Source organism: Hirundo rustica, chromosome 11 (genome assembly GCF_015227805.2).
Source record: "Hirundo rustica isolate bHirRus1 chromosome 11, bHirRus1.pri.v3, whole genome shotgun sequence".
Classification (NCBI taxonomy): Eukaryota; Metazoa; Chordata; class Aves; order Passeriformes; family Hirundinidae; genus Hirundo; species Hirundo rustica.
This window is the reverse complement of record NC_053460.1, coordinates 12314189-12340844: the sequence shown is the minus strand read 5'-3', so window position 1 is coordinate 12340844 and position 26656 is coordinate 12314189. Positions and strand designations below refer to the sequence as shown.

General features: G+C 39.5%; 1 long non-coding RNA gene across 1 annotated transcript in view; it reads left to right on the top strand.

The window, feature by feature from the left end:
* The window catches only part of LOC120757798 (uncharacterized), a 66413-nt gene extending 44566 nt beyond the window's left edge, over window positions 1–21847 (top strand). The window contains exons 2-3 of the long non-coding RNA XR_005702671.2: window positions 15750–15922; window positions 20165–21847. This is a non-coding gene — a long non-coding RNA (uncharacterized LOC120757798). The remainder of the gene's footprint in view (window positions 1–15749; window positions 15923–20164) is intronic.
* The last annotated feature ends 4809 nt before the right edge of the window (window positions 21848–26656 follow it).

Genomic DNA, 26656 nt, shown 5'->3' with positions numbered 1-26656 from the left:
CCTTTCAAGACGTATATTTTTTCAGTACCAAGTGCATGGTCCCATTCTATAAATAGTTTTTTTCTTTCATGCGCCTCCTTCAGGTGATGATTTTACAAAGAAACACGGATTTGCAGCACATAACCGTTGTGCTGATTTTTAAAAGTTACCACTGCTAATTAGTTCTTCTGCAGGCAGAAGCTGGTAGTTGAAAGGGTAATTCGTAATTAAAATTTCAGACTAGTTGTGCTTTTGGAAAGTGAGGGAATATTAAGTACCATGTAGGAAAGGCTTGTCTCTAACTGTGTCCTTACCTAAAACACGTTAAAAAAATCACCAACAGTTGCTTTGTCCATTTCTCTGAAAAAAGAAAAGAAGGAATGAAAAAGAGAGATGCCCAAGAGCATTTGAACAGACCATTACCCTTTGAGGTACAGGCTAGGAGCTAAAATAAGGTGGAAGCCAGACTTCAGAATCACTGAATCCCCCTGGAAGATAAGCAGCTCATTGGTTTCTCAGTCTGGTTTCTCATTGCTTCTGGTTCCCTATGGAGTCCATCAATCCTAGAACTGGAGCTCAAGAACATCCTGTTTTGATGTTCTTGAATGTGTTAAAGTATTCAGATGGAGAACAATAAAGTATTCAGATGGAGGTTGTGTTGTTGATCAGCAATTGAACAGAATATATTAATTTGACTGTCTATTAATGAAATAAAATGTTCATTTACGATGCAGTTTTAGAGTGACATCAAATGTGATGTACTACACAAAATTACAGTCTAGTAACTCCCTCCTGACTGCTCAGTCTTTTACTAAGATCTCATCTCTTTTCAGATCCCTGAGTCCTGGTTAGTCAACTGTTCCTTTGATACTCTTACTGGTCTAAACAAAACTTTAGTGTTGAATGGCAGCTGCTGTGCTGCCATGGAGAGAACGTACCCAATGCTGATGTATATCCAGCCCCCGTGGCTCCTACACAGTCTCATACATAGGCATTAAGCCCTATTTATGCCTATTCGTCCCAGTTCATTGACATGGAATATAAGAATGTGCTAGTCCTGCTATTTTTTCATGCTATGGCTACAGTGAGCAGCTCCAAGTTTGAACACAGTGTGATAAATGTTTATGTGAGCAGGGCTCCGGGGATGCTGTTTTGTTGGGCACGTGACACTGGCCTTTGGACCTCTGAGGCAGGATGCAGATGGGTCTCTGTGCAACAAGCCTGGTTTACCCCTGCTTTGGGTCTGGCTGCTGCTTTCCTTTGGGTTCATTCTGGTATTGAGTGACTGAGAAAAACTCCAACTGACTTCAATTAAGAGGCTGGCCTGACTCCTCACTAGTGTAGGAAGTCCTTTTAAGGTGATTACATCACAAGTTGCGTATGCATGTGGAGGTAAAGACGGTTTTCATATAGGACACTGGAATGAATCCATGAACTGTTCCCAGGCTATTTGGGTCAAAGGTCCCCCATAGCTCCCTACCTCCCAAGATGAGCATTGTTTAGGTCCTGGAGGAGCAGAATTCTGAAGTACCAATAACTGGGACTTGTCTGTCCAATTAATAATCAGAAAAGAATTCAAATATAAAGGAGAACTCATAGTGATCCTACTATTAAAGCATGAAATGTTTTGTAGCATAAGAGCACTAAGTCAGACTTCACTAAAGCATTTGAAATTAAGACCTTTTTTTAAAAAAATACTGCAGTTGGAAGGAAAAAAAAGTTCAAAGCTGCTTTTTCTCCCCCTTGGAAACCTGCTGGTGTTAGGATAAAATGAATAGAGAAAAGAGAAAGGTTTGCCTTCTAATAAAGCATCTGTTGCCCACTTTGAACATTTCTTCCTTCTTTGTGAGTGTGTCTCTTCAGTTATGGAGACTACTGACAATGAAGAACAGAGGTATAGAAAAAGACAATACCTGTTATATAGCCAATATTTCTGATTTCATGTCACTTTGAACAGAATCTTCATTTGACTGCATGCTGCGTGCAGAAGGAATTTCTTTGTTGGTTAATCCAAAGATGCTGTAAGATGCTCAAAAAAGTAAACTGCAGGAATCTGTTCAATAAGAAAGATGAAAACAAACCCTACAATTCATTCAGTGCACTGCTATCACTTTTATCTTCACTCTGTTTTGGCATGCTGCATAAAAACTCGATTCAAATGTCTTGTGCTTCCCCTCCCTTTTCTTAATCTTGTTAATTCTGTGCATGGACTATATTTTTCCTTCATCTTTGAAATAAAAAATAACAAAATAGCTTCATATAAATGCAAAACGTGAGAAAGAATAAGAGGTGCACATGCATGTCTGGATTGCTTAAAAGCTGTGGACAGTTATCATTGCCACTGGATTCTGGCTGCTGTAACCACACCATGTGGGGGTTACCCTCCACTAAAGATTTGCTGTCTTTTGCAGCAGGAGGTTCAGATTTGGCTGAGCTGCTCACCTGAGCGATTCAGCAAAATTTTGTCCAGACCTCAGACACTTTATTCTTCTGTCTCCTGTGAGTGCTTAGAATTCAAGGCCAAAATGGGAGGCAATTGTTTTCTAAGGCTACCTTCATTTCTTCCCAGTCAACTCTTATCCTCCTTGCAGTGCATAAAGTCAGCTTGTGACTGGTATTGAAGCAGTGAGCAAAAGCAAAGCAATGAAATATAATCTTAAAGTTTGACCAAATTCAGCTGAGTTTCGTAAAGAAGAAAAAAAAAAGAAACCAAGCTGCTTTCATTTTAAATGGATAGAAGAAAGAATTAAGTTTTTAACTGACAAATATTTTGATCTTTGAATTACTTAAGGTAGATGAGATTGCAAAGATGACTTCATTTGCAGTGCTTTGTTTTGGTATTCTTAAGCTCTCCAGACATTCCCCTCAGATTCTTTCCTATGTTAGCCTCAAGTTGATTTTATAATTTGAAGAGCACTTTAAGGTTGTGCAGTGGGGAGTTCTGTGCTTGAAAATATGTGTGTTTTTTCTGGTGAAACTCACTGCTCATGAACTGGAGGAAGGGTACCTGTGGGTCTGGGCATAACTCAGCCAAGAGTTGTAAGGCACTCTACTACTCAACAAGGATGTTTTTAATTACTCAGATTTAGGTAATGACATGTATTTCTTGTATGCCTGAATTGTAAAGATGCTCTGAGACGCTCAGACATAGTACAATAGTGAGAGTCTTTAGCACATGGGTGTAATTATTACAGCTGAATTTTCCTTTGGCTACGGTCAAGTACAATTAGTCATGAACTACTGTGTTTTTAAAATATGGACTAGTTTTAATTTCTCACACCGGTTTGTGTGTGGTGTACGAGACAGGTGAATGAGCCATGCCTTTGGATAGACTTCTCTGGAAGAGAACCAGTACTTCATTAACCAGGTATGGCTGGAAAAATCAGGTTCTGCTGTGAAGCTGAGCAGGCTTGCTCAGGGAAGAGGAAGGTGGCAGGATTTGACAGACCATATTTCTAACTGGCTTTGAGCAGCAGACCCTTCCTTTCACTGCTGTCTCCCATTTCAAATGAAGCCAGAGGAGATATTCCCGATTAATCGTTAGCAACTTACCTCTAGGCTGGCCATGCTCTGTCTCATTTGTATTCCTTGGTCCACAGTCACTGCCAGCTTTCCCAAGGGTTTTACGCTTTGAATTATGCATTCCTTCTGTCAAGTCATCAATAACATTACTCAGAGCAGATGTATTTCTGTAATTGATTAGTTATCTCTTCATGGAAAATAGTAGAGTTTGTGATCGAGTAACAGGTTCATAGATTCCCTTGATCAAAGCATCAGAATCTGATTATACTCCCTATAAAGAACAACCTTTGAAGTGGATCAGCACTCAAGTAATTCAATTACCTGCTTTCTGGAAAATTCATCTTGAAAGGAGGTCATTTGCTCAGGTACAAAGAGGTGGAAGATACTGTTTCCATTATGACCCATATGGCGACTTTCTGTCAGCCTCTGAAAAAAGGAGTGTGTGAAGGTTATTTACTCTGTTGGAGAGGTAAAGATGTGGCTTGTCTTTTTTTTATTATTCTATATATTAAATAGATATGATTTTTTAAATGAATCCCACATTATATTCATCTGCAGCTGACCCTTAGTACAGTTCTAAGAAAAATGCACAGTTACCAAGTTTAAACTCAAACATTTGTTTGTCAGCCAATTTATTAGCTTTTATTCTCCTCAAAATTCTTGATGGAAGTCCCTTTTTCAAACCAGGCATCACTCTAATAATGTGCTAAACCAAAATTAGTTCTATTAAAAATGTATTCCAGAACAACCCTGCTATAATCTTTGTTTTCTTCTCAATAGATCAGATACTAGGTGGACCATTTAATTTTTACCATGGGTGTGATGGCTGTAGGAGCTGACAAACAGTGTATGGTTAAAAACCAACATGAAGGTGATTGAGTAAAAAGAAATCAGGTTCAGCAAATGGAAAACTCAGCATTTTAAAATAACTGTAAAAGTAACCATGCCCTTCTGTGGCATGTGAAATATTTAAATGGAGAAAAAAAATTAGTTCATTCTGTATTCTTTAACTGCCTTCACTCTTCTTTGGATCTACTTGGATGAATTCCATGGCCAGTACAATGCCCTAGTTCCCATCTCCATGACAAACAATGGGCAAAGCTACAGGTCAGGATCCAGCAGCAGCTTCCAGTTAGGAGTTGTTATCTTTCCTGCCTTTCTTTAGCCATTGGGAACATGGGTCCTTGGGAGCTTTGGGTCTCCCAAGCCATGGAAAAAAAAAGTGAAGGTATTATAACATTTATAAAAGTTCTCTTACATGTTTTTTATTATCACTGGACTTCAGGGGCCATATGACAACTATATTTCCTGTAGGGGTGCAATGTATGGTAGGTCTTTGAGTTAGCTTAAGTTATTTCACTTTAGTTTCTCCTACCATCCATCCTCTGCTGGTGGGTTTTTGGTGTCCCTTGGTAAATCTGTCCAGAGTAGAAGACGAGGTGGTTCCAAGACTTAGAGTTTGTAAGAACTGACAAAATGTGACAAGTACATGTTCCTATCCAGAAGACAGATAAAAATGGTAAAAAATGGAAATAGCTGAAGGAAAATTAAAAATAGCCAGCCTTTGAGAGTTTTCAAGGGAGCAAACTCCTTAGGACCAGGTGGAATTTCTGAAAGAATTATTTAAACCTCTCACTGTGAAGAAATGCCTTTTTGTGAAAAGGAAGACAGAGCCACAAAAATATATCAAGGATTTGAGATATTTTCTTTCTTCTCTCTTCAGCTGGTGTCACTTGTGTCTCCTCCTTGCTCTTTAGGCTCCACCATGTTTGCCCACCCGTCACCCTTTGAGATACTTTCAGAAGGATCTTCTTTACATAAGAAATGTTCTCACTTTCTCTTTGTGGTGGGAACTTTGGGCTCTTTACTCTAGCTGAGATTTTTTATTAACTGGTTTTGTCTCTCTTGGGTGACCTCTGAGACTAACCCAAGCTACTTCCACAGCCTTCCATAAGTTCATATTCTGCTGTGTACACACACCTACACACGCTTTTTGCGTTAAAAATATTTCTGAAATTCTGAGATGATGATATTCATGTGCAAGATAATATGGCTCTTCTGTACATTTCCTGGCTCTCTTCAGCACCCATCTCACCTGCTCTATGTTTCTGATGTCCTCTGGACATATTTCTAAGTATTTTAAAGTATGGTACATAAACCACTTTTTCTGAATGCTGTGAGGAGTTACTTTCCTAGCAGAAAAGCACTCAGTTTACACATAGTATGGTTGATTTAAGTATGTTTTCAGGAAAAAAAAAAAAAAAAGTTAGTCCTTTCAGCTCTCCAGGCAGTGATCTGCTCTTATGGCTAAGGAATTGTTTGCTAGCTTACTAGTCTGGATGTTAAAACTCATAATAGTCTCTAAGAAAAAATTGCTCTTGATTCTGGTTTTGCATGCCCATTGTTCTTGGCTTTACCTATATATGTAACAAGTGTTCAATGGTGACATCATCATACATCATCATTCCTTTAAAGATGTGCAGTGGCTTTTCCTATTCTGAATCATATTGACCAAAGCTACACTCTCTGTGAAACATCAGAAAAAATACTTTTTTCTCCAGAAACACATAGTCCTAATGAACTGAAAAATACTTTGGCCCAAAAGAAGAGTTCATACATCCTTTAACAAAACAAAGATAAAATTTTAATCTACTTTTCCCCTTCCTATTTCAAGGAGTGCTGAAAGCTGTCTTTGTTAGCAGCAAATAAACACAAATAAATTTTGTGTTTACCTACTTTAAAATCTAGGAGCAAACAATTCCCATCATCATTAAAATCCCTGAAGTGATTCCTTGGGTTTGAGGCCTGAAGTTACTTATTCCCTAGACTGCATAAAAGTATCTACAGGAATTTTTTTTTTTTTTTTTTTTTTTTTTTCCTATTCCATTGTGGCTGTCACTTTCCCTGCCTGAGCTCTGTGTTTCAACGGTGTGAACTTGGGCAAGAGGATCTAATGTCATTTGCCCATGTCTGCCTAGTTTGTAAACAGAGTCACACAAGGCAGAGCTGCCTGTTCCAAGATGTTCCTAAAGCACTGCAGTAGGATCCAAATCTTGGTTAAGCCTTCTAGATGCCAACAACTATTACTAATTATAGTAATGAATACAAGATATTAATAAGTAGTTTGTATTTTTCTAACACAGTGGAATGGGAAGCTCTTTCCTTGGAAGTGGTTAGATACTGTGAGAACTGCAGGATGAGACTTCATTGTTTTTGGCTGTATGTACTGCAAGGCTAAATGCAGGTCAAGCTCTGTTAGGATTGTTAGGCCTGTTGAGTCAATAACTCATCCTCCATTGCAAACATCCCCTATGAAGTACTAATGTTGCTTTGGCACAGTTGACTCAAATTAATTATGACTGTTCCACTCAGCTGAATATCATGAAAACATTTTTCTCAAAAGGTCCACACTGTGAGAGTTCCTTATTCTTTGATAAAGCAAAGATCCATTGACTGGACTATTTTATTTTTAAGTTCTATACATGAATTGAACCAAGGTAAATTATTTTGAAGTGGAAAACTATAATCCAAAATAAAGAAAATTTAACTGCCTCTTTGTTTTGACTGCTGCTGAAGGAGTAAATTCCACTTAACATAATGAAGATAGCGGTTTCATTACAATATGTGAGTGACCGTGGAGTCACTGAAAGCCACAGAACACTGATAAAATGTAGATGTGAATGCTGGAGCAGTAGCCAAGCAATGAGGAAGTTAAGTGGATGAGACGGTTGGAGTGGAAATGGAAATCATTAAAAGTAGGTGTCAGGGTTTTGACATGTGACTATGACTTCGGCAGTTTTGCAACTGATATTAAAAAAAAGAGAGGAAAAAAAGAAACATCCTATTAAAAAGAAAAGTTTTCAACTTTTTCAAAGTTGTCAACTTTGCAGACAAAAAATATGAGCCATTCAAACAAAGCACTGAAAACACTACTACATTTCCATATGTTTAATAGCTGCAGTTTATAGTGACTTATCAATGGAGTGGCAATAGAACTTCTGCACTGACAAACTGGGGGTGCCTGGAACCCAGCAGGAGTAATTCTGCTTCCCACTGCCCCAGCAGGGCTCGAGCCTGGGGGCTTTGGGGGGCCTGTCGATGGGCGAATGAGATGGATGCTTAATTCTTTCTTCTACTCTCTCTCTCTCCTTGCTCTCTGTATATACCTCTCTGTATCTTACACAAACTCTGAGTCATTAGTGGACTGCCTGCTGTAGAGATCTCTGGGCTTTACACAACCTGGCAGTCTGTCACTGGAAAGGAGATCTAAATCAAATCACAGGAGAGAAGAAGAAAAATTTCTCTTGTGAGAGCTGTCACCTGCTTTTAAAGATGGCTAGGATTTGAAGGGGAAAAAAAAGTATTCAGAAAGTATTTCCATAATCCGGCAAACTTTTTCTAGTTAGAAATATTTCATCATTGTACAGGGAGTTTTCATTTTTCTCCTTGGTCTTTCTGACCTCAGATGAATTTTTGGTCCCTCACATCCCAGTGTGTACAGTAATCTCAATCCAGCCTGTCCATGGGAGACAGTAGCTCCTGACTAACTCCTAGGAACAACTTCTGGAACAAAATAATGCTATGTTGATATCAATATATCAATGCAATGTTATAACTATGCATCTGTTTCCAGTGAGTGTTGAGTTTTCTAGAATACATGGAGTTTTGGCTCTGCTAGCACTGGAGCTGTGGTATGTCTCTGCTCTGTATGCCATTTAAATATAATTAATAAAAAAGGACTTGAACTCAATACTGCAACTGGCCTGCAGTAAAGGCTTGAATTATATCTCTATTGTGGTAAAATGTATCTGATTCTGTGCAAGAAATTTGGCTAATACCGTATCTGCACTTGTTCATTGTGAGTGTACAATTCTTCTTGTGACTTTGTTTCACCACTCTGAAACTACTGTAATTTCTTGTTTTCTTTGTCTCTCTTCATGTGAAGGCAAAAAGGAGGACAAAGAAACCCCCAAGGCTCTGGTGCCAGGCTGTACTGCCAGAAGCCCCACTGGCACCAGACAGAGTGAACACCTAACTCAATTTCCTGCACTTTTGGCAAATCAAATTTGATATTAACTGCAGTACATTTTTCTTAATATGAAAATGCTTTTAGCAGCTTGATTAGGATTTGTCTTTCACAGTGCTGTGCTTACATCACTGTCAAGTGACATGTGAAATAATTCCACTCGTAAATATTTTCTATGTAATAAATGCTCAAATTCCACAAATTTCACTTGCTTTCTAGAACTGCAAACTGAAGGACATTTCCAATCTGAGGTGCTTCATTGCAAAATTGAAATCTTGTCTTCCTTTGAACAAGTCAGGCTTTAAAAGGTGGAGGAAATGAAAACTTCAGTATGACAGCAATTCCACCCAAGCCATGATTAACGTGCTGGGATGGATTCTCAGCTGTGCTGAGTTTGGCCTTCGTGAGGCTGAGCAGAGCCAGGGGGAGCAGTGGCACAGAGCCACCTTTCCAGTCCTTTGATCCTGGGCCAGGCAGGGCAGGACTGGCTGTCTGCATGCTTTAAAGCAACCCAAGAGGTGTTTTAGACTCTGCAGTCCTAGAGGGGATGTAGGGGCTGCAAACCCCCAGCCCCTCCTCAGTGCTATCCTGGGCACTGCTCTCCTCAGCTCCCCAGCCTTGCTTGTGACCCTAGCACTTGTCACCAGGAATCCTTTACTGTTGCTGCTTTTAGAAGTAAAAGAGCAGTCAAAGTCAGAGAAAAAATCTTGCCTATTACACTTAGACATAGAAGGAAATCTGTCTTTAACCAACACATTTATCTTATTTTGGAACAAACCCATTTTTAATTATTCATCTTGATTTCAATGTCTAAATCCATTCTATTAAATGTTACAATTAATCCTGAATAAATATTTTATTTTTAAAATTTAAAGCCATTTTAAATTTAAACCATTACATATATTTGAGGAAATGAAATTTGCAATTTTAAAGCATTTGCATATAGGAAAAACAGTTTCCTGGATTAGGGTGAAACAGTTCTATTTTGCTGTAAAAGTATTTAACTTTTTTCTTAAATCTATAAAATGATATGTCAGGACTTTACTTTGTGTTAGTTTTTGTTTTTGTTTTTTTTTCATTCTGAGTAAATAGACTTCATTAGTCATATTTGTAGATTACATACTCATGAACTGGTTTAGATTAATGTGTTTATCACAAAAATATCCTGTAGACTATTCTACTGTTGTGATCCAAATTTTCTGGATTTGAAATTTACAAATTATTCCATTAAAATTTCTATTTTCAAAGATAAGAGCTATTTAAAATGGAAGGCTTGCTACTTGCTGCTACTGGCGTGCTCTTTGAACTAGGTTGTCTAAATTTTTCCCTTTGGATGAGACCTTTATGGAAGGAGGGACAGATGATCCTGTGTATCTGCCCAGTGTGTGGTTTCTGAAACATCTGGTGCTGGCTCTGCTGGAGGCAGAGGAGAGTAGGACAGGGAAGAGGGGGAGGAAGCATTCTTCTGGAAAAACTGTTTTTCCTGTTGTTTATTTTAAAATCTTATCCTGAACATCTTCAGATTGCTCTAGTTTTGAAGGTTCTGGCTTTCTCTCCAGTTTACAACTGAGTTTTTCTGTCCTTGTACATGTCAAGTGTAAAAACAATACAAGAAGTGAGAGCTCTATGGTTCACTGTTCCTGAAATAATATTGTTCAGTCATCAAACCAGCAAAATCTGCATCTTAGTATTAAGCTGTGCTTTACTTTAACTTTTGGAAATTCTGACAATATTATCTTTACCTGTGGCTTTAGCATGACATTATTTGTTAGAGCTCACTAAAAGATAAATACATCTCAGCTTTGAGAGTCAATTTTTTTTTAAAATATAGACATTTGATTTAATTATTTCCAAATATCTGTTCAGCTTTAATATTTTGCTAATTATTTTCAAAGTTTTATAAGTTTTTTTGTTTGTTTGTTTGTTTTAAAGTATAAAAATATATACATTTCAGAAAAAGCCTTTATGCTGCCAGATGCCATCAGAACACCTTTAAAAAGGTGTTTGAAGCGCCTGCTGGGTCTGCTGCAAGGCTGGTTCTGTTTGGTCCATGCTGCCAGGAGGTGTGAGGGCTGTGTGCTCTGCCCCGGGTGGGAATGCGCAGCCCAGCACTCTGCCCTGAGCGGGAGATTTCTGTGCTCTCCCACCCCAGGCTGGATCAGAGGCAATAATGGCCTGGTGCTGCTTCTCTTGGCTGAAGGCACTAGGAAACTGTGAGTGTAGTTCAGGTCTTTGAAACCTCTGTATCTTACTTCAGCTGGAAAAAGCTATGCATTTCCTTAATTCTTTTCAACTTCTAGGTCTGAAAGGAAGAAATGGATGGGAAAAAAAGAAAAAAAATTAACACCCTCCCCCCCCACCCCCCCACCCTGCCAAAGTCCCAAATATGTGAAAAGTTGTGTGATGCTTCAAAACAAGGGCATCAAATGTGGCAGAAACCAATATCCATTCAGATAAAGGTTTATTATTTACTGCTGGAAAAAATGTTTAAAAACTAAATTCTCATCTGTTCCTTCCTAAATGGTCCAGTTGGGGGGGGGGGCGGGAACGACAGTTTACAGCTAGGGGTTTGGAAGGGGAAAGCAGCACAGGATAAAAGCTGGACTGGGTAGGGAGCTGACTGGGAAAGGGAAATTTGTAGAAGACTGGCACCCAGCAAGCTACACTTTGGAGGAACAAGATGGACTTCAAAGGGAGAGCAAAGGCTGGGGACAAGAGAGACTTTTCATTGGACTTTATTCCTCTAACCAATGACACAGAAGCTCCATGCTAACCAATCCTGACCCAGCTTTAGCTTGAGACTTTTCCTGTCCTCTTCCTTAGAGAAAATAGCTTTTGTTCATTGTTAAGAAGAAAACATCAGAGTGTGTTCACAAGGGAGCAACATCCACTGCATGACTGGAAGCCCTTTCATGCTTTTCCTTCTCAGTTTCCATCTCTGTTTTAGGAATATTTTCTCCTTTGTGACTCTTCACAATTCCCATTGATGGCAGTGGACCAAAATAGTTTTTCTGATTTTTTTTTTTTTTTTTAATCAGCTTCCAGTGGGAAACTATAAAGGGTCTAATTCTGATCTCACAATTTGAGGCTGCTCGGTACTTGTATGTACCAAGACCTTAGAAAAATTACTTCTCGTAGTGGAAAGGCTGACCTAGAATATTTCCAAAGGAAAGTCTTTTCTGTGAAATATTAAGTTAACAAGGTGTGTTAAACTCATGTGTCACACTTTGAAAGCCTGAGAGTTTAGAAGTTCTCTAAATTCACAAGAAAGATGAAAAAGTTGAGAAACAGAGGAACAAGAGGGGAAGGACAATGTAAGGCAGCTTTTCTTGGCCCTCTGTGACCAAGGCAAGCTCAGAAAGTTACAGCCTGTCAGATTGAAAGGATCAGTTGGCAGTTATTTTACTCAGGTGAGTAAGATTTCAAAAATGGAAAAGACAAGGGCTTCACATTAAAGGCTTCTGAAGCTTTCCAGGAGCTCCTCTTCTATCAGGTGTATTCTTGCACATAAACTAAAATGTCTTGTGGTATCTTAAAAGTTTTCTGTAATACATCTCTTTAGAAATCTTTAACTCCATATTGTAAATCTATAAGTATCCTTAAAATGTAAAATTGATTCACAAACAAGTTGTTGTGTACTACCTGGAAATTTTCATGTGTTTTAAAAACATAGTTTATCTCTGAGCAAAGTCTAAAACCATGTGAATCTTGGGCAGCAGCATAAATTTTGCTTTTGTACCACTATTTTATTTGTTAATTATTGCACATGTAAGCATTTTGGCGAGTGCCGTAGAGAATAGGAACAATAAGTATATTACAGTAGGAAATAAATACAGCCTTCAAGTCACACGTGCTCATGAGCAGGGTGGCACTGCTCTTCCCTGCTCCAGCATGGCCACAAGCTGGTCAGCAGTGTCCTTGCTCTGAGCATTCTCCCAGGCACAGGAAAATGCTCCTCCCCTGACCAAACACCCCGCTGTCTGTCCATCGTAGGAGTCAGGGCATCAGGGTCACACTGAGGTGACAGGATCAGCCGACTGCTATTGTCATCCCTGACTACTGAAAATTAATGATACTTTAAATAAATAAAATACTGCTTTATTTTCTGGTTTGTGGGCTTGTTAGGGTATGTTTGAGTGACTTTTCTCAGAAACCACAAAGGCCAGAAACTTTCTCCCTTTTGCGATTCTCATGTTAGTAACTGGCTCCAGATGTTTTAACTGTAAGAAAATAAGTACTGGGAGAGTTGTAACTATATCATTCATGTAACAGCATTGGGAAGAGCAATCTGAAGAGGCAGATAGTCATTCCTTCTCCAAGAAGCAACATTGAAGGCAATTAGGTGTAGCTGAGCAGTAAATATTTGAGAGGTAAAATGTGGCCATGGAGAACAATAAAAGATAGTTTGGGGTTTCTCTGGGACCACTAGAGTACAAGAGGGTCATCAGATTAAACGGGAGCAAAAGGGAAGTAAGAATCTCACTTATTTTTCTGCTTCAGCATCGTGTGCGAATGTGCTACAGAGTGCATCTCTGAGAGACTAAAGTTTACTGTAAAAAGTAGAAAAATGTTTCTGGAATAATTTGAACATATTATAAACCAGTTCAAACTTTGCATATTCTTTATGTGAGATCTGAGGTGCTTTCTCTGTACAACCACATGTGGTGGTCTACTGCTGACTAATACAGGCTCTACTAATTCATGTGAATAGACATACTTGTAGCAAAATGTTTAAAACATAGGGGTTAAAAAAGATGTCATTAGGGTGATGGATTCTCCAGTAAATATTCCCTTTGAGAAAATGTGTCGTAGCAGATATTCTTCTCTATAAATTGTGCTAGTTTGTGGTTTAGAAATACTGCAGGGAAATTGGATGCTGGATTTGGGCTTGCATCTTTGACTGAGAAATCCTTGCTTAACAGCAAAATTCAAGCGAGCATATGAAAAGTATGAAGAAATCAACATATCAGGTCATGGTAGACACACTGTATTTATGCATTTAATGCTTCCTTTTGCACCATCTTATCAATATGTCTGGGTTTTATCTGTCTGCCACACAGATGTTTGAGAACATGCACAAGCTAACACACATTGAAGTCTTGTTAAAACATTTGGAAAAGTAACAGGATATCAATTATTCCATACAAACTGCTGAAGTAAACTGTACTTCAGATGCAAATCCCTTCCAATGCTCAGAGATGTGCAGACGTTAACTGTACTTGAAGAGACTGATGAGAAACAACCAAATTGTAGTGAATTAAAGCAGTGTTATTAAATTGGGTTGGGGTTTTGACTTTTTTTTTTTTTTTTTTTTTTTTTTTTTTTTTTTTTTTTTTTTTTTTTTTTTTTTTTTTTTTTTGGGGGGGAAGCAAGCCTATATTTCTTGTCAGGGAATTTAGAAGTCTCCCCAGGCAGCTTGGCCGAGATTCCCAAGTGCTGTAACCTTCTTTGCGTGCAGAGGGAGGGGCTGTGTGGGGCAAAGCCCTGGCTGCAGCCCCAGGAGCTGCGCTCCTGCCCCAGTCACACTGGCTGCCACCTTCTCTGCCCCACAATCACACACTGGGAAAAACAACTTCCACATGAGACTGGGCTTCCCCCACCCAACCACACCCACAGGATCTGGGGCACATTATGCACAGGTCTGTGAGATGAAAGGGCAGCCGTGAACCAGCCATCCTGCCGTGGAATCCTCCCTCAGTCAGTCCTAATGAGAAACACTAAGGAACATGTTTCCAGCTCTTCTCCAGCTTTGGCCAGCCTCTAAAACCTAATTGTCTGCATGTGTGTTGTTCAGTTGAAACTCTGTCAGAAAACACTTTTTCTGGCTGGGTTTAAAAGTCAACTCTCCTCCTGTCAGCCACATTACTCTAGTTTAGGCGGGAGGTTAAATATAATTGATAATTTAGGCTCATATTCTACCATAATGCATAAAGAAAAACAAAGCCATTTCATTCAGACCAAGACCCCACTGGGTTAATTAAATGTTCTTAAATAAACAGCTCACCTGTGTGTTTGCTAGCTGAATAATCAATCTTATGAAATTGTTTTGAGACTATAGCCTGCAAATAAGTGGGCAGAGTTGACAATTAATAGTTCTGTAGGTAATATTATATCTGCTTACTTGTATAATTTCAAACAAAAATTAAAATGCTCATCATTGCTTTTGGAAGAGAAAAGATACGTTTTGTTCATATCAGTTTTTAAACTTTTCCCACATTTAGAAAATAAATAGGCTTATTTGTTGTCACAAATTAAAATGATGACTTGTTCTGCCTAGAACAGCAGAACAAGTAGCTTGTTGTAGATTGTTAATATATAAGCTTTAAATTCAAAATAGATTCTGGGAGCTTTTTGCTTTTTGATCAATTATTTTGCATTTTCCAAAGTGAATAAGTATAATAGAAATTTGTTTAACTACAATTCAATCTGGCTGCTAGCCAGTCTGTTTTCATTTGTATAACAGCTTAAGCGACAAAAACTAGACACCAAAAAAGCTTTTGTGCTTTCTTTGTTGCCCATGCTTTTCACATGCACTATAACTTTTTTTTTTTTTTTTTTTGTCTACTGGGACTAAAGTTTTGGAGAGGAATAAAACAGTCTATTCCTTGCTATTTACTTTAAAGAGGGAAGCTACATGGAGGCATTGGATATTTTTGGTAGGCACATGTGGAACAAACATGTGTAATCGTATGACTGATCCAGGAGAATGTTTAGCAGTATCTCATAGTATGCCATTTAGGGGAACAATCTAAAGCATGAAACAGACTCAAGTGTGAAAGTGCTGTGGAGCAAAGGAAGTTTCATGTATGAGAATGCCCTCCTAACATGACCCATGTGCAGTTATGCAAACTATTACGTGTATCTCTATAAGGTGCAAATTTTACTTTTGGTCTTGTTCAGGCTGTTATATCCATAAAAACCTGGAGACAAAAGTATATTGGTCATTTGCCAGATGTCTCGGGATGATGAAGTGGCTAATACAGTCCAAGCTGATGGAACATCAGGGCAGGGTTGCACACAGCTGTGACAATGTGATGTGTTGTCCATCTAGTCACCTTCTTAAATACCCAAAAGCTGTCTGAGGTTTATACAACATTTACTTTTACCTTTTTTAGCTTTTTGAAAAACAGTCTCACAAGGTAAAACTAATTGTTCAAGATGCTGCAAGAAAGGGTTTTGTAGTTGTGTAACCGGTCCTGCTCATTTATTTTTATTCAAACAGTGCATCAGTACCTCAGGTGGCTTCTTCATCTCTCAAAGCATTTCAACCCTCATTGCACCTTGAAGCACCCTTGAAGTGACAGAGCATCATGGGCCACCAGGAAAAAGAAGCCTTACAAAGTAGCAGCAACCATCTGTTGTGTTTCTGACCCCAGCAAACTGCAAGAAGAAAGGGTAAGAGGAAACTAATGCTCTGAAGTACTGTTATAAGTTACCTTGTAATGTGTGGCATCACTCAAACTCTTGCATTAACTTAGTGAAGGTTGCCCAGTGAGATAGCACTGCTGTAGACAGGCATTTTTAAACCATGTTTGCCCTCTGCAGAGTGCAGCTTTAGCAGGTGTCTGAGGAAGGATGCACTCGCTGGAGTCACGTGTTGTGAGTTGCTGGTTACACAAGTTCTCTGTTGGCTCTGCTTTCTTCTCAAACATCCCATAATAGTGCAGTACTGTGATGTCCATTAATACTGGAATGGATGTGTGATTAACAAGATTAGGGAAGGCTCAGTACAGTTTTACCAAGGAGGCAACAGAAGCACAAGCCAAATTTTGCCTGAAGCACCTTACTGGCAATTCTAGGAAGAGGAATCATAAGTCTTGACTGTGTCATTTCAACAAATTACAAAAGTTGCTACTGTGCACCCTTTTTCCTGATACAATTTGACTGCAACACAGAGGTTGCTATAAAGCCTTGCCTAATCTATGGAGATTTGTAAGAACAATTTGAAACTCCAACTAGCATGTCAAGGAAATGAATAAACAATGACTTCTTACCATGGGTGAAGGATACTTACTAAGTAAAAAATGGTTACCTTTTGAGGACTCCCTATGTAGTTATTAATATTATCTAATATGGAAGAGGGCAAATAAGCAGTTCTATAAATATATAGTATATATAATATAATGTAATATATATCTATAACATAATGTAATGTATATAAATGTTCTATTTATATATTTCACATTATAAATTGCAAAACAAACAAACACACCCTCTCTCCCCCCCGCCCCCAAAATCTGTGAAAGAAATACTCAGAAAAATTCAACAAAATAACGCTTATTTTACTAATCCTTGAGATCCTGATTCTGCAAAGCCAAAGCCTCCTCAAGGGGTACCAAAGAAATCTCAGTTTTTATGTCACTGAGAAAGCTAAATGTGCTCAGCAGCATTTCTCTGGGTTCAAATTCAGGCCACCAAAATCATCTGATAGATTACAAGATCCAACAAATTGAAAAGAAATAACAAATATTTGACAAAGCATGTGTGTATTCTTTGGGGAAATGTTATAGTTTTTAATCTGATAATATATTCAGTTTGGTTATTGTTCTGTTCTGATCATATTGTGATGAACTGTTTAAACAAGCATAGAAATTTTACTGCCTGAAAAATTACTTAAAGAGCTATTCTGATTTAACGAGGAAAAAATGGCGAAACAGCCAAATGTTTGCATGTTCATATCAGGTGAGTAAAATGTTGAGAGAAATGAATTCTGACTGATATGATATACGGGAATTCAGTCATACCTGTACAGGATTGATAAAAATTTTGAAGTTTGGTCTTGCCTGAGATAATCTGTACATCTACAAGTGTCCTAATTTTTCTGTCCATTAGGTTTGTGTGTGTTTCTCACCCAGGGGTGAGAACTAATTACACCATAAATATACAAGCTCTGAAGCATTATTTTAAAAACAGAAAGATGTGCCAGTTTTGGTGGAGAAAGTTCCTTTTTGAGGTAAAAGCAGATTTTTTTTGTGGAAAAGGGTATTGTCAGATACCACCTTAACTAAATGAAATTCGTCTCCCAAAGGCACGCAGGAAATATTTGCAACTAAATGTCCATTTACAAAATGGTCTAAACTCTTCCCTTTGAAAATTATTCCTGAAGCTCCTATTTTGTGGTGAGTGTATACCTCTGTCATTAACATTTCTGTTAATGGGGATAGGTGGGAATTAGCGTGAACACAAATTTGTTTGCATCATTTGGTGTAAAGCCATTTTCTTTTTGCTGTAATATGAGAGACCTCCAACTGGAGCCAATAGAGACACCACCATGGCTGCACCAACAAAGGTCTGTGATTCCCAGAGGGTATTGGTTTCTTTTTCATACTTCAAAGAAACCAAGAAGCCTTCTTGGTCCAACTTTAGGCTCAAGATTTCTGAGCTTTTCTTTTAGGGCCAAGTTATGAACTGCTGAAACATAGGGGTTTATCACAGAACCCCCAGTGCAAGCTGAGCTCTGGCCATGGTGCAATTTAAATTATTTATGCACAGGGCTGTGTTCAGACCATGTGCACATTTGTCCTTGTCAGTCAACAAGTGTTCTATTAATCAAACAGGAACCCTGGCGCGTTCATTACAAAAGTAAGAACATTGAATTTGGGATGGTATTTTTAGTGCTTTTGACAGACAGGGATTATTAAGCTGTCACTCCCTCTTTTCTGCCGACCCCCCTATCTTCCTCCCCTTCTTCAATGCATTGTCATTTTATTAAGAGCACGCTAATAGTTAAACGACAGGAACCCTAAACCCCTGACTAGTTCACTGACATGACAGGTTATTTTTTCCCTCTATTCCCTGTCCAAGAACCCCTGCTGATCTTCCCAGCATGCAGTGCTGTGTGACCCTTAACATCTGGCAGTGATTAATTGTCTTAGTGTCATAGCGATCGCCTTCCTCCCTCTGATCCTCACTTACTTTGTTCTCTCTTTTAAAGCCAGTGTGCTGGAACCTTTTCTTCCCACTTTTAAATCTGTCCAGTATCCAGGATACTGTGTGTGTCTACTGCGATACAACTTGAAAGAAACCGAAACAGTCAGTTATCTGGCCCTGAAAGTCTGGTCATGGATTCAGAGGGCTTTCTGTTCACTGAAGGGGTGTGCTTGAAAAACAGCACTAACTAGAATGACACAGATCTTGTTGAACTTGATCCGGATCTCGGGTCCCTTCTAAGCAAACAATGCAATTATGGGCAACGCCGTTTTCAGCGGACACACGGGGTATTGTGCAGAGGGCTGTTGGCTGCAGCTTACACGTTACATAGATTAAGGAACTGACACCTCCTGACAGTGGCTGCCCCTTTGTGCTCGGCTCACCCTGCTGTACCACGCTGCCACAGAGGTCTGAGCCCCGGAGCTCTTCCCACTCCACTCCCACCGAGTTAGGCAGGTTCCTGCAGCTGCAGTAGGGACTGGGCTGTTGGCTTCGGCACCAGGACTGCCTGGGCTGGGAGCTAACACAGAGACCCTGCTTGCAAGGGGAATTTAATGGCCAAGGAATATCAGGGGATGCTCCTACCTGCTTTAGATCCCTGTATAAAAAGAGTACTGGTGGAAGAGGAGATGACTGTACCACTAAGATAAATGCCAGGTGTCCATACTCTGCTCTCAAATCCCAAGAGGCTTCCCATGTGATTTTCAATAATCGCTTTAATCTCTGCCTCAGTTTCTTGTACTGGAAAATAAAGACAGTAGCTGCTTTGAAGTATGGGAGGCTTGGAGTATTTAGAGACATCTCTTTTTCCTGTATGAAGATGAAGTATTTCTAGGCAATTATTTATATCTGTTTTTTCAAGACCAGCTGCCAGGCATGGGGGGAGCTGTGTAAGAGGGAGGAAGGAGGATATGTTATGCAGAAGTTGGTTTGTTTTTTTTAAGACTGCTTAGATTCAGGATGCCTGTGATGTAGTCATAGTTTGGCAACTTGCATGGGTAAAGTACCAACTGCTCTAAACTTCCACTTCCTTGCATGCAAATAGAGGATGAGTTAATAGTGTTCTTTGCAAAAAACCCTCTAACCCTCTTAACGTTTGAAGATGAAAGGTAAAATAAACAATTGTTTTAAATCCTCGTTGAATAGCAGAATACATGCACTGAACTTAAACTACCGTTACATTTACATTTTAAGGCAAAATATCTGAAAGGCAGTTTCTCCTTCACTTACCTATTGAATGTTGAGTTCAGAGTCTCTCTGACTCCCATGACACACACTCCTCACAAATAGATTTCTCCAGAGCAGTATTATGTTCTAGCTCTCCGTGTATTTCAAACAATTATAAGGCCATTTATTTTCTATTTCAAACCAAAATAGTGAAATGGAGTGCATGGCCTTTTCTAGTTGCTAAGCAACCCTTTGTAACGTGCATCCTGCATTTTGCTGTGCCATTTGGCAATTCACACAAGATCTTGTTTGTTCATTTCCAGTCTAGTAAAATTGGTTGCTATATTTCAAGTGCCAGTATAGATCAAAGTATTTCCTAGAAGGATAAACATGTTAACTGGCAGAGTGAATGATTAACATCAAGCACAAGCATTTTAGCATAAAGGACTTGGCATGTCATCCATTGGCAAAGCTACTCAGATGAATGCCATCTATACCTAACAGATGTGCCACTAAGGACTTATCCTCTTCTTTCCAAAGTGCTGCTCGCTGAGCTGGTGTGACTGAATGAGGATGATAGCCACTGCTGAGCTTTGTAAGCAACTGAGCCAAATGCAGTTGTCAGCCATGGATTGTATCTGGAGATCTCTGCTGATTTCACCTGAGCTTCTTCAGCTTTGCATCCCTATAACTAACGGTAGAATTATATTAAACTGTTACTTTTTCTTTCTCTACCCTTTATGAACGCTTATAAGCAAACCAGAGTATACTATTTGACTATTTATTAGTACTTGTCTCTGATAGAATTGAAGTGTATGCCTAACAAAAAGTTGTCTTTAAGTGGGGAACACTCACTCCCCATAAACAAGGCAGGACATAGTTGGGTTTTGCAATGATCTCTGCATTTCCATACTTTTGACTAAAAGCTATACATGATCTGGATCTATGTAGATTGGAGGGGAATGCTGAAATAAGGTTGGTCAATGAAAACTTTTAAAAATAAGTAAGACACATTTTTAAAACTTCATATATGTGTCTGTTTTGTCATTGGTGTGATTTGTATGACACGTGCATTTGTGTGATGTCTGTGACCTGCAATCTGTGCCAGAATTTCAGTGGTATAATATACACTGGACCAAATGTCAGATATTGACTAACGCAGCCATTAAAAGAACTAAGTGACAAATGTTGTAGGATTTTAAATTTTGACACGGATGGCAACAATTTTGACACAGTTACAATATTCTAAATCCTACGGCAAAGCTGAGGAGAATTTTACAAAAACCTGCATTAGAACGCTAAAGGACAGTTCCAAGAAGTGAACATTTCCCATTACAGCCGCTAAAAGGAACAGATTATCTAAGTCATTCTTATAAGATCCTATTGGCTTAGTCAGTTGTATGTTATTGGGAGTATATTTAACAGAGTTTCGCTGAACAAAATTTTACCTGCCAGCAGTACTGGTGGGATTGTGGCTGCTAGAAGTGATTTGTTTATCAATGAAGTGAGCACAGCACTCTCCTGTGTGTGCAGTCGTATTGGTGTCTGACAGTATGGCCAAGGTCAGCCAGGTGATAAATCCATTTGTCCCTTTTTGCCTTGATCATGTACCCAACCTCAGTCATGGTTGTGAAGAAGAGGATGAGAGAGGTAAGGCAGATTTTCCTTGTGTGATCAGAGAGCAAAGGCAAGAGGCAGATTCTTTACACTGCCAGGAGCGTGTACAGCTGGGGAGAATCAGCCCTCTCGTTTCATGGCAGATAATCAGTTTCGTATTTTCCGTGGCAACCATTAATACACTACAGCCTTAGCTGTAGGCCTATAGGTAAAGCTGTTTGCTCTGACTGCTTTTCTGTTTGTCCCCTGACAGCTGAGGATTCTCCAGCAAGTCCATGGCATGCAGGGAGATGTCCTGTCCTGTCTGTGAGACAGCAGTCAGAGCAGACTTGGGCTCATTATCTTGTAGCTGTATTGGGAGATCTAACTGATCTGGAAATACATGAAAGAAGCTCCTTCTCACGTACACACAGCAGGAGTGCACATAAGCCAAAAGATGGTCTTTCAAAATTGACAGGTACTACCTCTAAATCATATTCCCTGTTGCTCATTTTTGTTAATATTGGAATCATTATACTGATTCTACTGAACTGACTAGATCCTTTTGCCAAGCCATGATGCTGAAGTAGTACAAAATAAGAACAAAACCTTGATAATACTCTAAGTGCTGATTCTTAAATAAGTTTTAATTTCTAAATTGCTTGAATGTTGATTTGGGAGCTCATCGTATGCTTCCCAGAATGCACTATAAAAATTGTAAAAATTGTGGATGAAAATAAATGCCATGGCAAAAAATATTCTTAAAGTGTTTGTAATGATGCAAAGAAAACTAATCTGTGTATTCTTGTCCGAGACCTATGCAACTATCCAACACTGATTACAAGCTTAAATGCCCATAGTGTAATGTCAACCTTTCAATCCAGCATTTGTTTTTGAAAGCAGCCAGCTCTGCAGTTTAAATGCTGAAGAGGTTGAAAGGACCAGGTTTTTGGGGGCGGCAAACTGCTCCTTTGGTGTATTGTGCTGCTTCAGGCCTCAAATTTAGGTGCTCTGAACTGCACACACCCCTCTCTTCTCTGAGTAAGCAGCAAATTTATGCTCCTAATGTTTGCCCCTGTGACCCGTGCCTAGGCTGGATGCCTGAACCCACCTTGCAGGGATGACATGATGACAAGATGACATCTTTCTAGTGTCAAATGCTGCTTTCCATGGCAGATGGCCACCAGGGAGGAGGAGCAGGCTGTTCATGGGAGCACGACAGCGGTCTCGACACCACGGGTGGCTGGGGCTGAGGCTGGCAGGGTCCCTGCAGGGCAGGTCCCCAGGTCTTCTGCAGTGTCACTGATGTATTTCCCTGGGGTTTGAATACTGAGAGACACACATGGTTGAGGGATAAGGTTTTTTTACCTCGGTATTTAATAAGGATCCTTATGGTGCACGGTTTCCCAAGGTGGGATGTGCTGCAGGGCACACACACAGTAGATCACCTATACAATTTATAGACCTTACAAATTAGCATAGCTAACAAGGATGCCCCAATGGGAGGCCAGGATGAATGGCCTGATACTCCCCCATCTGTGGAATTTCCCCCTGGATGGGCCAAATCTCCAGTTTACAGGATATATTCTAGAGGGGGCCTTGGTTTCCCAAGATAGCTTAGGGTTTTCCAGCCTGCTGCTTTGAGGCCTTTAGGATCTTTGGTCTCCTGACCTAACAGAACACTAGGACTATGCTAAGTTATCGGACTTAAGGAATTACAAGTATGCATGCTAAGAATATTAAGGATACATAGAAGGTATATAAAAGGTATATAAAAGGTATATAAAAGGTATATAAAAGAAAAGGCAAAAATTAATCCTGGCATCACCACCCCACAAAGGCTTCCAGAGGTTGCTGCTGCCCCAGTGACCCCCGGGCAGAGCAACCAGGGCGATTTTCCTACAGAGGGGCACAGTCTAAGCCCAATCCCAGCTGGAGGGTGATGTGTCCCTGCCCTGCCCCACCTGGGTGTCCCCTGGCAGCAGAGGTGACACCTTCGGAGCAGCTGCTGCCCTGGCCCGTGGGTGTGATGCAGGGGCAGAACTGTCTCGGAGGGCAGCACTCGGGCCAGCCTCGCCCGGACGGCTGCAGGCTGTACCACCGAGCTCTGCTTGTCGTTTATACTGGGCATTGCGTAAATCAAATCGAGCGGCTGTTAAATTACAGCGTGAGAAGGTGTAATTCAGGTAATGCCCGCTGCAGCCAAGCCGCTGGCTTTTAAAGAATTATAGAATTTGTTGTTTCCTTATTTCTTTCCATGGGAGATGGAAATAAAAGCTCAGGGGAAAAACCCAAACCACCCCTATTTATTGACTTCCCTGAGAAGACGCCCTGACAGCTCCCCACACAAAGGATTTAGCAGTACTGGGGCAGGGCAGCACCAGTGGTCACAGGGAAGAACAACTTATCACAGACCCTTTCTCAAGGGAAATTAGACTCATTTTTACATCCTGTGGGAAATAAAGTGACTTTTCAATAGGGTTTGCAATAAAGAAGAATTTTCTCAGAAAGGAAAATCTGAAAAATCTTCTGCATTCTCAAAACTCCATAGGAAATATCTTGGATATTCATTTAAGTACCAGTTCTGATATTTTATGTTAGAATCTTATTCACAAAGAAACATGTAAATTTAAAATCATCTGATTATATTGATTTCATGTCTGTATTAACTTTGAAGGTAACTTAAGAGAATCTCACTCCAGAAAACTAAACCACTTTGCTAAGATTAATCTATTCATTATATCATTTTAACTAGAGCATATACTAAAGTTTCTGAGGCACAGAAAAATGATTAAAGTTTTAGATTAGGACTACATCGTAGTGATATTTTCATTGAAAATATTTAAAATTAAAAGGCAGATCTAGATTTGCAAAAATTTTTGGGAAAAAATCATCTTGCTTAAAAAAACCCAAAACAAACAAACAAACAAAACCAAACAAAACCCCCCACCCTGTTTTCTTTAAAAAAGAAATCCTACCCAAACATTCCAACTTTTATTCAAGTATTGAGAAAACCCTTCAGGCATGGACCACTGCTGGTGCTGCAATGCAAGGTGACATTGATGTTCTGAGCAGCTGATTAGCAGCATTGCTGGGCACACTATGGTTGCCCTAACTCAGGAGAATTTTCAAGATTTAATATTTTTCCTAGATGAAAAGCTAATTTAAATATTATTCAAATGTAAAATCTCCCAGAAATTTGGACTGAGTCTATTGAGACATTCCAGTTTCATTTGAAGACTTTCAATGTTATTAAGTCAGTTTAATCTCCCTTTTTGAAAATCTGCGTGAAAAAGGGAATTTTCTCTTTTGAAGATATGTTCTTCTCATTTCCTTACCTGTCCTCTCTTTTTCCCTCTTTGTTTGACCAGATTTGATATTTGGGCTTTTAAATTTTTAATGTATTGGCATTTTCATCTGAAAATACATTGTGAAAATATTCCTGGGCATCTCTGTATAAACTCTAATTGTATTTAAAATATAATTATCAGTAGTTTGGAATTTAATGCATTCTGCATTAAACTCATGCAGAAATGCAAATACAATTCATATAAACACCCTTTCATCTGTTCTATTTTATAATACATGGTTCACAAAATGCTTTTTATAAACGGAGCACGCAGTGAAGATAAAATCACAGTGAAAGAAAAATAATTCAGACAAAGGAGGAGATAGTTCTCTTCCCTACAGGTTTTTACTGTTGGCTGTTTTTTGTTGCCTGTTATGTGTTTGCATTAATGTCTGAAAAATACAGCTTGGCTGGGTCAGTCACAGGTTAGACAGTCCCTGAAATAATTCTAGGAGGCTTGGTGCTTATTGAAGACATAATTTAGTCTTTTACTGTGTTGCATTGCAAATAGTCAGATTCTGATTTAGTTTACACCAAAATAAATACAGTATAACTACATTCACTTCAGAGGAATACTCCAATATACATTGCTCAATTAAGAACAGAGTCTAATCACCCTCATTTATGGATCTCTTGGCGTACACGGACAGGGAAGCAGTTGGTGGTAGTTTTGTCCGTGGTAACCGCGAGGAGAGTTTGCATTGAAGTGTTTTGGTCATTTGTGTTTGAGAAACGCCCCTGGCACTCACCCAGGTGTGGGGCTCTCCTGGGTGCTGGAAGCAGTGCAGCAGGTGTGCCTCAAGCACAGACAGTCCCAGGGAATACCTGTGACTCTGCAGGGCTTCCACACCTGCAGCATCCACAGATTAGATCTACTTTGTGGACTTGACCGTGACCTTTTAGGGCAGCATATCCCGTAACTTATTTTGGATATCTGTGCCCAGTATTGTAGTGTCAGATGCCTGTGTTGTAGTGTCTAGGAAGCTGTGCTGTGCCAGCGTGGTGGGGAGTGTTCCAGCCTGTGCCCAGCATGCTAACTGCACAGACTGGCTTGGGAGGGATGAGCAATCTCAGTAGCCTGAGAGAGAGGAGCTCTGGCGTGGGCCCCCTTGACATCCTGAGTAATCACAATGATTCATGTACAAACACACAGTTGATATTCCCTCCATAACCTTACCAGCAAGGGAAGGAAAACTTCTGTGCCTTGGCAAGAGTCCCCAGTGTAGTCAGAGCTTTGGCTGCACTTGTGTGTTTACGAATTCTAACTCCATCACGAATGCTGTCACTAGATACCTGGGCTCTAGCCACACTAGTTTTTCCAAATGTTTAAGCATGATTTTCTCTTAGGAACATGTTCTCAGCTGTATTACAGTTGCTATAAGCAGTAAGGTATCATGTAAATTGTATTTTTATTTATTTACTCCTTAGCTTTTCTAGTCAAGGATGAAATATACATGGTGTTACTTGCAGACTCCTTGTGTTTTCCGTGTTTTTGTGCTATTAGGGATGGCTTTACCCTTTTTTCCTAAGACCTTCCTAAGATCTGAGATACAGGGCAGAGAGACACAGAAGAGGGACCACCACCTCTGGGGTTAGTACAGAATGTACATGTGGCATTTCGAAAATGATGTTTGGCCTCCTGGAGAGAGCCAGTATAATTTTTAATCTGGAAAGTATTTGAAGGGTATTTTCTGTGAAGGAAACTTTTAGCTGTGTAGTATAGTTATGCAGACAAGGGTTGCAGAAACACTGTCTAAATAAAGTGGGGTTGTGCTATTAGGGAAAAAAGCAGGATGAGGAAAAATAGTGCTTCACTGTTTTGTTGCAAAGGAAACAAAGTGTCTCCATATTCTTTTGGATTAAAAGAAATGTCCCAAAAGACAGAACTCTGAGGGAAGAATAACCAGCTCAATAGAGAAAGAAAAAGCTTACCTTTTTGTGTACTATTGGTTCAAAGAGTCCACCAGTCTCACTGATAAAGCAATTAAAACTCTCCTTTTGATTTCCAGATATTTTGGCTCCAAACAAATCTGCACAAGGAATCCTGAGAGGGTCAAAGGAATAAACAGTATCTTCTCCAGGCTGAA